General features: G+C 43.8%; 1 protein-coding gene across 16 annotated transcripts in view; it reads right to left on the bottom strand.

The window, feature by feature from the left end:
* LOC140201702 (alpha-(1,6)-fucosyltransferase) overlaps nucleotides 1-12,730 on the bottom strand; it is an 889,182-nt gene that overhangs the window by 228,180 nt on the left and 648,272 nt on the right. The gene's annotated exons all lie outside the window — the stretch shown is intronic.

The following is a 12,730-nucleotide window of genomic DNA, read 5'->3' as shown; positions in this document are numbered from 1 at the left end:
AGCACATCTTGAAGGATGTCATTAATGAAGGTTTGGAAAACGGCTGGACTGTTGGAAAGTCAGAAAGGCATCACCAAGTACTCGTAGTGGCTAGTGGGTGAGTCTTCCACTCATGCCCCTAATGGATGCAGATCAGGTTGTAAGCTCTCTGCAGATCCCATTTGGTGAAGATCTGGGCCTCACTGAGCATTTCAAATGTGCCATCCATCAAGGGCAGATGGTACCGGTTCCTAATGGTGATTTTGTTGAGTCCATGTAGTTAATGTAGGGACGAAGACCCCCATCTGTCTACTTGACAAAGAAGTCTGCACCGTCTGGGGACTAGGATGGTTGAATGAAGTCATGCTGTAGCACTTTGGCGATGTAGTCATTCACGGCTTGGATCTCAGGAGGGGAGAAGGAGTACAGACAACTCTGGGGAAGGTTGGTGCCCAGGAGGAGGTTGTTTTACTGAAAGTGAAGGCAAAGTTGCTGCATTTACAGGTTCCGTGAGTTTGGTGAGGAGTTGAGGGTTTCCTCTGTATCCACAAATTTACGGGGTGAAGTCAGCTGAGGGTGCAGGCAAGTGGTCCGATAAGCGGGTCCCTAAATCAGCGGTAAACTGGATGACCAGTGATGTAAAGGTTGTGTGTGGAGAGCCAGGGGTAATCCAAATGAGAGAAATGTTGAGTGATTCGATGAGGAGAATTGGATGGACGCACGGAGCTCTCCATTCCTCATGTCCATAGGCTGTGTAAACGCCCTGACCATCCCAGACCCTGAGGAACGTCCATCAATGGTCGTGATGCAGAAGAGGTGAGAGGTAGGCTTGGTAGGAATTCTGAGTTGCACACAGAGTCCAGTCCAGAAAGTTGCCTGAATCCACCTGTGTGCGTAGAGCCGTTAAAATGTGGAGGAGGACAGAGAGAGCGAGTCGGGCAATGGTGCTGGAACGAAGGGCCAGGGGGGTGGGCGGAGTATGGAAGGCCCCTTATCTCTATCATCTCTACATAGTGGTACCATTTATCCAGACACAAGATGTATTTTTTACGTGGGGGATCAGCAGCTCTGCAGTAAGCACACAAGTGCTTCCCCACCAACACTCATGCTCTTGAGGAGTTTAAGAGAGATTTCCCTAACTGCCGGGTTCTGGAGGCAATGGTGATGAGGGTCCTGCAGCCTGAAATGGTTCTGGAAACTAAACTGGCATTCTGGCTGATGATCTGGAGGGTCGTTCCGTGAGACACCTGTCTATTCAGAGGCCCAGGGTGATGAGGCTTTTGAGGTCAGTGGGCAACTCCTGAGTAGACAGCTTGACTTTCACAATGGTACTGGCCAGCAACACTTCGGCATTTCTGCTGTGGGGGTCCTAAATTCATGGTGTAATCCAACAACTGAGCATGAGCCTTGATGCAGGCCAAGTAGCCAATCTGCTGCCCCTCTTCCACTTCCTAGATGGTTGAAAACCAGGTGCATCTCAGCCATAAAATCTTCCTATTGGTTACAAAAGAGGGCATTATTGTCCCAGTTAGCTCACTGATAGAAGGTCAGAGGCAGCCCAGATAGAGCTCACCCACACAGTAGACAGACGGCAAAGGCAATTTTGCCTGGGTCCGTAGAATGCAGTGATGGTTTCAGCTCGGAATTTAAGATGCACTAGGACAGAAAGTTGCAGCATCCGGCTGGGGATCTATTGAAGCATTGGAATCTGGTGTTCCGAAGGAGGAGGTTGACTGAGGTGTGGTTGCTGTATTGAGACAATGGGTTGATTGAGAGTTGTGAACAGATGGCCAATGGTTTCCTGTTGCTTTTGGATCGTGTGCTCCTGTCAACAGACAACTTCCATTTGGCAAGCAAACTCTATAGGCTCAGTCGCTGGTTTACTCATCCTGTCAGGAAGCTTGACCCAAACAGAGCAGCTGAGACCCTCCAGAAGTGAGCGAAAACTGTGATAATAAACTGCAAAAGAACAAGCCACGAGGGGCCACAAAACAAGATGGAACCAATACTTAACAAGACAAGGCAACAGAATAACTGATGGCTAGGAGCAACTGATTGAGGCTGGCTGGCTCGTATGAGTGAATAAGGTTTGTGGATGAGAGCTGGGTTTAAATAGACTGCAGCTGAGGGGTTGGAAATGAGTAGCAGATGATTCCTGTTAGCTGGGTGGAGACTGGGATGTGCCTGCCTGTGCATGCTTGTCAGTTGACATACAGCGTGAAAAGAAATGGCCACAATACTGATGCCTGCACAGCATCACTAGTCACCAACAGCCAACCAGAATAGGCCCTCTTTAATCCCACCCTTTGCCTCCTGCCAGTTAGCTAATCTTCTATCCATGCTAGTATCTATCTTGTAATAACATGGGCTCTTACCTCGTTCAGCAGCCTCATGTGTGGCACCTTGTCTTCAAACAAACATCCACCGACTCTCCTTTGTCTATCCTGCCTGTTAATGACCTCAAAGAATTCCAACAGATTTGTCAGGCACAATATTTCCCCTTCAGGAAACCGTGCTAACTTTGGCCTACTTTATCGTGCACCCCCCCACCCCCCAAGTACCCCGAAACCTCATCCTTAATGATGGACTCCAACATCTTCCCAACCACTAAAGTCAGGCTAACTGGCTTATATTTTCCTTTCTTCTGCCTCCCTCCCTTTTTAAAGAACGGAGTGACATTTGCAATTTTCTACTCCTCTGCAGCCTTTCCAGAACCTAATAATTCTTGAAAGCTCATTACTAATGCCTCCACAATCTCTTCTGTTACCTCTTACAACCCTGGGGTGTAGTCCATCTGGTCCAGGTGTCTAATCTATATTCAGACATTTAGATACCCTGAAATCCACCATCTCACTGGAGGAGCATTCTACTGCCTCCACTTGTTATACTCCTAACTTCTCAAGCTTAATTTCTAGCCTATGCCTGTTCTCATCAAAGCCTGGCCAGTCGAACACTGCCCACTCCAACAATGGCTGCTCCCACGATGACTGCTCTTCTTGAACCTAACTTCTTTTTACTGGCCCTCGCTGTGTTAGTATTATTATCATTCCACAATATCCTGCTCTGCAGCCAAGTCCTAACACGTCCCGCTTGCTTTTTAAAACTGTCACGTAAAGTCCACAAGGAACTGTCTCCAGCTCACTGTACAATATACCTCTCTGCAGGCAAGTCCTGACATGTACTATAAAGCTTGCTAGCCAATAGTGGTTACCAAACATTTTTTAAGATATACTGTATATTTCCTTGTAAATGGAACAGTATTTAATCTGAGATCTCGTTGACTGGGTGCTTCTAATGTTTGTGTATTTGCATAACTTTAACAATATTATCATAAACAAGTCCAGTTTGAAACAGACTTCTGTATCCTTTAGGTTCCTGCAGTCATCTAACACCAGAAAGGGGCCCTTTGGATCACCGAGTGTGTACTGATTTCAAGCGCACATTTCACCAAAATCACTTTTGTTCTCCCCACATTCTCAAAAATTCCCTCCAGATTCCATTACTCATTTACCCAAAAGGGATGCACAGTGGCCAAATAACTTCTAACCTATACGTCCTTGGGAAACTCACGGTCAATAATGTGAACATACCACACCGACTGTACTGGAGATCAGAAGTGAATCCAGGCAAGCGAAGCAGTGAGGCAGCAGCTCTGCAAGCTGCACCAATGTATACTTTGAGTCATTCAGAAATGAAGAACTATCTTTAACAAACACTCGATGATTAAGGGGAAATAATATAAGAAGAACTTTCTATAATGAAACCAGATCTCTTAGAAAAGACTGGAAGAACTGGCATTCACACCTAAAACAATAAAGGATATTTCCTCTTTCATGTAGAAGTGGAATTAAAATCCAGAATTATGAGGCTGCCACAAACAAGTGCGAAAGGAATTCAGAAGAGTTACTTTTCCTAGAGACTGTTTAGAACATAATACTTATAACATACAACAGGAATTCTGCAGATGCTGGAAATTCAAGCAACACACATCAAAGTTGCTGGTGAACGCAGCAGGCCAGGCAGCATCTGTAGGAAGAGGTGCAGTCGACGTTTCAGGCCGAGACCCTTCGTCAGGACTAACTGAAGGAAGAGTGAGTAAGGGATTTGAAAGTTGGAGGGGGAGGGGGAGATCCAAAATGATAGGAGAAGACAGGAGTGGGAGGGATAGAGCCAAGAGCTGGGCAGGTGATAGGCAAAAGGGGATACGAGAGGATCATGGGACAGGAGGTCCGGGAAGAAAGACAAGGAGGGCAGGGGGGACCCAGAGGATGGGCAAAAGGTATATTCAGAGGGACAGAGGGAAAAAAAGGAGAGTGAGAGAAAGAATGTGTATAAAAATAAGTAACAGATGGGGTACGAGGGGGAGGTGGGGCATTAGTGGAAGTTAGAGAAGTCGATGTTCATGCCATCAGGTTGGAGGCTACCCAGACGGAATATAAGGTGTTGTTCCTCCAACCTGAGTGTGGCTTCATCTTTACAGTAGAGGAGGCCGTGGATAGACATGTCAGAATGGGAATGGGATGTGGAATTAAAATGTGTGGCCACTGGGAGATCCTGCTTTCCCTGGCAGACAGAGCGTAGACATTCAGCAAAGCGGTCTCCCAGTCTGCGTCGGGTCTCGCCAATACATAAAAGGCCACATCGGGAGCACCGGACGCAGTATATCACCCCAGTCGACTCACAGGTGAAGTGTTGCCTCACCTGGAAGGACTGTTTGGGGCCCTGGATGGTGGTAAGGGAGGAAGTGTAAGGGCATGTGTAGCACTTGTTCCGCTTACACGGATGAGTGCCAGGAGGGAGATCAGTGGGGAGGGATGGGGGGGACGAATGGACAAGGGAATTGCATAGGGAGCGATCCCTGCGGAATGCAGGGGGGAGGGGGAGGGAAAGATGTGCTTAGTGGTGGGATCCTGTTGGAGGTGGCGGAAGTTACATAGAATAATATGTTGGACCCGGAGGCTGGTGGGGTGGTAGGTGAGGACCAGGGGAACCCTATTCCTAGTGGGGTGGTGGGAGGATGGAGTGAGAGCAGATGTACGTGAAATGGGGGAGATGCGTTTAAGAGCAGAGTTGATAGTGGAGGAAGGGAAGCCCCTTTCTTTAAAAAATGAAGACATCTCCCTCGTCCTAGAATGAAAAGCCTCATCCTGAGAGCAGATGCAGCGGAGACGGAGAAATTGCGAGAAGGGGATGGCGTTTTTGCAAGAGACAGGGTGAGAAGTGGAATAGTCCAGATAGCTGTGAGAGTCAGTAGGCTTATAGTAGACATCAGTGGATAAGCTGTCTCCAGAGACAGAGACAGAAAGACCTAGAAAGGGGAGGGAGGTGTCGGAAATGGACCAGGTAAACTTGAGGGCAGGGTGAAAGTTGGAGGCAAAGTTAATAAAGTCAACGAGTTCTGCATGCGTGCAGGAAGCAGCGCCAATGCAGTCGTCGATGTAGCGAAGGAAAAGTGGGGGACAGATACCAGAATAGGCACGGAACATAGATTGTTCCACAAACCCAACGAAAAGGCAGGCATAGCTAGGACCCATACGGATGCCCATAGCTACACCTTTAGTTTGGAGGAAGTGGGAGGAGCCAAAGGAGAAAGTATTAAGAGTAAGGACTAATTCCGCTAGATGGAGCAGAGTGGTGGTAGAGGGAAACTGATTAGGTCTGGAATCCAAAAAGAAGCTACTAGGAATAGGGTTCCCCTGGTCCTCATCTACCAAACCACCAGCCTCTGAGTCCAACATATTATTCTCCGTAACTTCCGCCACCTCCAACTGGATCCCACCACTAAGCACATCTTTCCCTCCCCACCTCTCTCTGCATTCTGCAGGGATTGCTCCCTACGCAACTCCCTTGTCCATTCGTCCCTCCCATCCCTCCCCACTGATCTCCCTCCGGGCACTCATCCGTGTAAGCGGAACAAGTGCTACACATGCCCTTACACTTCCTCCCTTACCACCATTCAGGGCCCCAAACAGTCCTTCCAGGTGAGGCAACACTTCACCTGTGAGTCTACTGGGGTGATATACTGCGTCCGGTGCTCCCGATGTGGCCTTTTATATATTGGCGAGACCCGACGCAGACTGGGAGACCGCTTTGCTGAACATCTACGCTCTGTCCGCCAGAGAAAGCAGGATCTCCCAGTGGCCACACATTTTAATTCCACATCCCATTCCCATTCTGACATGTCTATCCACGGCCTCCTCTACTGTAAAGATGAAGCCACACTCAGGTTGGAGGAACAACACCTTATATTCCGTCTGGGTAGCCTCCAACCTGATGGCATGAACATCGACTTCTCTAACTTCCTCTAAGGCCCCACCTCCCCCTCGTACCCCATCTGTTACTTATTTTTATGCACACATTCTTTCTCTCACTCTCCTTTTTCTCCCTCTGTCCCTCTGAATGTACCTCTTGCCCATCCTCTGGGTCCCCCCCACCCCTTGTCTTTCTTCCCAGACCTCCTGTCCCATGATCCTCTCGTATCTCCTTTTGCCAATCACCTGTCCAGCTCTTGGCTCCATCCCTCCCCCTCCTGTCTTCTCCTATCATTTTGGATCTCCCCCTCCCCCTCCAACTTTCAAATCCCTCACTCACTCTTCCTTCAGTTAGTCCTGACGAAGGGTCTCGGCCTGAAACGTCGACTGCACCTCTTCCAACAGATGCTGCCTGGCCTGCTGCGTTCACTTACAACATACGTAGGTTCTAACACATACAGTGGCGACACTGAGGTGCTGCCCAGCAGAAATTACAATAGCACCACCAAGAAATTAACTGAAATTTGACTTACAAATTGCAGCTGCTTTTTCCGAGATGGGTTTGAATACAGCTTGATTCTCCAGTTGGTCTAGTGAAACAGCACTCCCAATTACCATAGCACCTACACAGCAATAAAGTTATAAACTCTGTACTGGTCTAAAGTCAGATCCACTCTACACTTCTGCTTATTTGTTTGTTGTCAATGTCTTGCCGTTGCTGTGCTCGGATCAGTTAAGCTGATCTAAGATCACTTAAGGTGGTGATGTCACTCACTCTCACTCACGCGAAAGATTGATAGTATACATACATTGTGCAGGATCCAGGCGCAGATCCATGGTCTCACGAGACTAACAGATGCCACACACACACATTGTGCTTTTACAAGCTAGCGTGGGCCTGGCACGTGCATTATTTTGGCTGGCGTGAAAAATGGATCGATTTTTAGTGAGAAAACGACCTCATCTAGAGGAATCAGTGGTGTCTCAGCCTGAGCCTGTCTTAATTGAAAGTGACATGCAGAAAGAATTAAGTGGGGATGAGGATGACAGCAGTTCATCGAATGAGTGTGAGAGCGAAGTAGAGGAACAAGAAATGGAGCGGGATTCAGAAAGGAATCTGGATGAAGCTGCTCTTAGTGCTAGTGGGAATACTGTTAGCGATGTTAGCCAGCAACCTGAGGAAGGACTCCATCGGCCAGCATTGAAAAAGTTCCTTTTGCAACAGTTTGGCAATCAGCAAAGGAGCTTTATTCGTGGCTGGTTTGACCTGTACTCGTGGCTGGAATATTCGATCACGAAAGATACTACGTTCTGCTTCGCATGCAGGCATTTCCTGTGTGGAGGACATGGGTTCCATTCTGAGTCTACCTTCGCCATCACCGTTTACCGCAACTGGCGGAAAGCTACAATAGCTTTCAAAACCCACCATGTAAGTGCAGCTCAGAAGTTTGCTATGGACGCATGGGCCGAATTCAGATTGAGAAAACAAGACAGATCGAGATTGGGAAATATGCTTGATAAAGGACATGCAAAGATTGTCCAAGGAAATCGTGAGTATATGAGAGCAGTGGTTGACTCTCTACACTATACTGCGTGCCAAGGCATTGCCCAGCGAGGACACCGGGAGGATGATGGATCTGGCAATAGGGGAAACTTTGTGGAGTTGCTCAGTGTAATTGGGCAGTTTGATAAGACTGTAGCTAAAAAAAAAAATAGAGGACAATCCTGGAAATACCAAAAATACCCATCACAATATCCAAAATGAAATTATGGCTATTATGGCAGATATGGTCAGATGTCAAGGATGTCAAGTGCAGAAATCAAGGAGGCTGCACATTTTGCCATCATGGTGGATGAAAGTAAAGACTTGAGTAAAAAGGAGCAAATATCAGTGGTGGTGTGTGATTCATGTTGTGCGCTGTGGGTCGGATGCTCTTCTGGTTTGTTTGTTTATGCCCTGTGTAGCCCGGATTGTCTCCAAAGCTGTGGAAACTGTCACAGTTCACTTCTATATTATATTTATCAATTGCTGTTGCTTGTGAATCAACAGAGGCATTTATAGTAAGCACATAATGCTTGAAACTGACTTTTGAACACCACACATCTGGCCTTGCGAATACATATTACCAAACAGTACATCCCTCAGAACCATCACCGAATAATTCAGCCCCACTTTTAGCACCAGCAAGAAAAAATCTCTGGTGCCACCAGTGCATAGCAAAGATACATTCAAAACAAGTCATCAAAGGTACAGGAAAGGAAAACAAATCACGCTTATGGGTTTTAACTTAAGGCAGACAATATTGTGTACACTGTCCTCGACTTTTGTTGTTGACGTGGCCCTTGTGAGCAATTTTGACAAGTGTAGATCTAAAATCCTTGATGGGCCCTGAAATTAGTAGCAATAAAACAAATTATTTTTATATGGTTTTAAGTACAAGAGTTTTGTCTTTAATACTATAGATAGTTGACTTTTTAATAAGAATATTTTTAATCAGTCCTGGCATTGGGACTGACCCTTATAAAGGACGTTCTTCATCAATTGGACTGGTATGCTCAAGGGATGTGGTCAAAATCTTCTGAGCACGAGGCTTAAGCTGACCCAAAAGGTTGATGTATTTAAGATCTACTTCATCCCTTGACTTTATTATTCCTCAGTTTTAAATGAAGCGTGACAAAATAAATTTGTAGATGACCTGTAAAGAAATATCTACAATTTCTGAATTTTATTATTGATGGATTGCTAAACTCTAGCTTTAGGGATTGTGGTATGACAGTACTCAAACTGGAAACTTAGATCACACTTGCCATAATTAAGAAATATACTGATTTTAAAAAAGGCAGAGGTTTTAAAAAGATTACATCAAAAAGGATGGGAAAAGTTTCAACTGAGCATGAACACCAGCGTGGCGGATCCTGCTTGTCTGAATGACAACAGTGAATACTTCAGAAGAAATATATCTCAGAAGCAGTACAATGCAAATATTCTAGTACATTGCCCATTTATTCCAAGAAAGAGGTCATGTTTCCACCTGGAAGTGTTTGTGGAACGAAGATTTGATAATGCAACTTTTCCTCTCCCTCAAAAATGCTTTGTGTCTCTTTTGTCACACAAATAAAATATCCAGACAATGGATTTATATATTTTTATTATTAGTGCCTTTGGGCTACCCTTGTGTCAAGAAACAATGAATATAATGCTCTTCAGCCAGTCTTCTTTGTCCAAACAAATATCAGCAACTTTAAATGATGGGCACCTCCCTTCCACTAAAATTTTAAATCCTGAGAGTCTGTCATTTTATCCAAAATGCTCATAGTTGATGTTTTATACAATTCTTTTGAATACTTCTCACCTCCAACCCCCATACATATTTGTAACTGTTTCCATTTGGACAGTAATACCTAAAGGCTTAGAGAGCACGTAACCAAGGAATCCTTAGACTTAATAATCACCAACAACTCAACTTCACTCGTGCAGTAATGCCACTCAAGTTTTGGGTTGACAAAACTTTGATAACAAAATATAACTTGCAGCATTGTTCTACTCCATCTTTCACTCAATCTTTAGATAAATAGCTTCATTTTTCAATTTGGATCCGTAGCAAAAAGTGTGCTTAATAGGACTGATAACAGTCCTGGAAGCTGTTCACTTTTCTTTAACATGTCAGCAATGTTCCTTGATTAGGTGTTTGTCTCTGAAAGGTGGCTTGATATTCTGGTGGTTAATTTAAGAAGAATACCCAATGAGTTATCATGGATCAACACAAACTTGACAGAAGCCAATGGTCATCTGCACCATTGCCTAGGACCTGACCTTAAAATGTCACTGGCACATAAGGAACTACTGCAAATTGTTTGTCTACTCCATATACTAATGTGTATCAATAAGACTGCAAGTCATTTGGATAAAAACAATGCTTCCACTGAAGTAAAACAGAGACTGAATAAATTACTCTTGCTTCTACATATGATCTGATATCCACTGGCAAGGTATTCCTAGTTGAGGAAATTCATATATTATTGGATTGGTTGAAACTTTTCATTCCTATGTCACTATTTGCCATTTTTGTTATTTGCTTCAACACAAAGTTTGTGCTATGCACTGACATGTGCATCTTCTCTGCACCAGCTTACGAATTTCACATCATTACCTAATTCCATGTGTTTTGTTTTCTCCTTTATCACTTGTTGTGATAGATATTTACTGCCCTGGGCCTGGGTGCTTCTTGTTTTTTCTTGCCGACCTCAGCCTTTTAAACACTAGCAGATGACATTTCTAAAAATGAAAGAATTGTTTTTGAATAAATTAAAATTCCATCTGATATTTTTTATTTAGCTTCTGGTCATAAATGGGAGCCAGTCTTCAGTTCTTCATGTAAATGGCAAGCAGTAATCAGTTTGAAGTTAAAAAGATAGTTTTGCAAACAAGTATAGTCTATAGAGCCACAGACTTGTTGGTCCCACAACACCTGGTCTAACTACTAAAGAGGTACATTGTAAGTCAATGGGTTATTTAATTTAACCAGTCCTGCCGAAGTGTCTCAGCCCAAAATGTTGACTCTACTCTTTTTTATTGATGCTGCCCAGCCAGCTGAGTTCCTCCAGCATTTTGTGTGTGTTGCTCGGATTTCCAGCATCTGCAGATTTTAGTCCTGACGAAGGGTCTCGGCCTGAAACGTCGACTGCACCTCTTCCTACAGATGCTGCCTGGCCTGCTGCGTTCACCAGCAACTTTGATGTGTGTTGCTTGAATTTCCAGCATCTGCAGAATTCCTGTTATCTGCAGATTTTATTTTGTTTGTGATTGGGTTATTTAATTTGGCTGCTTCAAACTAGACAACACAGGCTAAGTTGTTTAGTAAATAGGAGTAGGCTGTTGAAATGCTTTTGGCATGGACTAGATGGGCCGAAGGGCCTGTTTCTCTGCTGCACTTCTCCATGAGCTAAGTGTGCTATTTGTTTGATGATTGTGATTTGATGTCTGCTTATCACTAATTATTTAGATCAGGGAATAGCTGGTATAAAAATTACTGTTTCTCCAGGAATGGAATTGGTGCAATGGAAATTTATGAAGCTGGCCCTTGATGGAACCAAAGAAAATCCTGGCCTCAACTGATGTCTCGGCCATGCTCAAAATCGGTTTCTAGATAAGCAGTCAAGCATCTACAAAATTGGAAGTCAAGTTTATGGTGATAAATTATTGGACTGATGGGAATCTATAAATCAAACAAACTACATCATTGAAGCATTTTACCAAAAAGGCATCTTATTTTGATAACATATGATAGGAAATTATTTGCTTCCTGTCAAACAATGAATACCAGAAAGATAAGTTGACCTACATTTTCTCAACATGCTCCAATGATGCATGGGACAACAATGGCAGGAACATTGAAGTGTTTCAATTTTATTTTAACAATATTCACCACCATTGGTGGTAGATCTTTCAGTTATGCTTTAAAGATGGAATAGCTTCTCAATTAGTGTGGTCTCTTTAAAATGTACAGTTCAGAGTTCAACCCAAATACAGAAGCAAGTAATTATTAGAAACGAAGATGAGCTATTCTGGTGTCCTTGCTAGTATACGTTTGTACTTACAGGCTCAAAGCATGTTTGAAGGTCTTCAATTACTCAGATGGCAGACAACTCTTACCCTCCCCTCCCCTCCCCCACCCCACCACTCCAATTCCTTTGGAAGCATTCCAAGGACTTGTGCTTGTAAAACTTCTCCCTGAGCTTACCCTATGAACTGATTAGAATACTGAAAACAATGAACTGGGGAAGATTATGTGGAAAAGGTACTTGAGGCTGGGAAATCACCTTGGACTATGACATAAAAGGAGTAAAATGCGCAATAAGCATGAAATTAGTGAAAATTGTTCTTCTTCCTTCATATTATGACCAAGACCAATGCTTTCCTCATAAAACATTAACATATGGTTGTTTGCAGAGGTTTCTGGATATTGACAGAAACTTTAGCTTGCTTTACCAAACCCTCACTCTGCTGCCTGACCAGTATTTCGTGTGTGTTTATCTTCTGAACAATTATTAAACCCTCCTGAATTACAATTGACCCCAAGTACAAAAGTACATTTTCATGTTTGTGTGCATGATTCACATGCACCAACTTTCTGCTGTGAGATGCTGTTTTTTAAAAACTTTTCTGTAAATAGGATACAAAATAATATACTGTGAATTTTGGAAAATATAAATCACTTTTCATGCGCTAAGAAAAGGATAATTTATTTGGTAATAATCCATTCTAGCATATGGCCATTTTGCAGTTTTGTTGTGAACCAATCAATAGTGCTTATCATATATACTGGTGACAAAGCCAAAGATGGGGATAAACTCAGGATCGGCAAAGGAGGATTTTTTTTTAAGAAAGGAAAAAACTATGAGTATAAATTAGTGAGAAATACAAATACAATTAGATTGTTTTTAATTTACATGAAAGGAAGAGATAGGTCTAAGTGAATGCTATCTCCCTGAAGAATAGT

Source organism: Mobula birostris, chromosome 1 (assembly GCF_030028105.1).
Source record: "Mobula birostris isolate sMobBir1 chromosome 1, sMobBir1.hap1, whole genome shotgun sequence".
Lineage (NCBI taxonomy): Eukaryota > Metazoa > Chordata > Chondrichthyes > Myliobatiformes > Myliobatidae > Mobula > Mobula birostris.
This window is presented reverse-complemented; position numbering and strand designations above follow the sequence as displayed.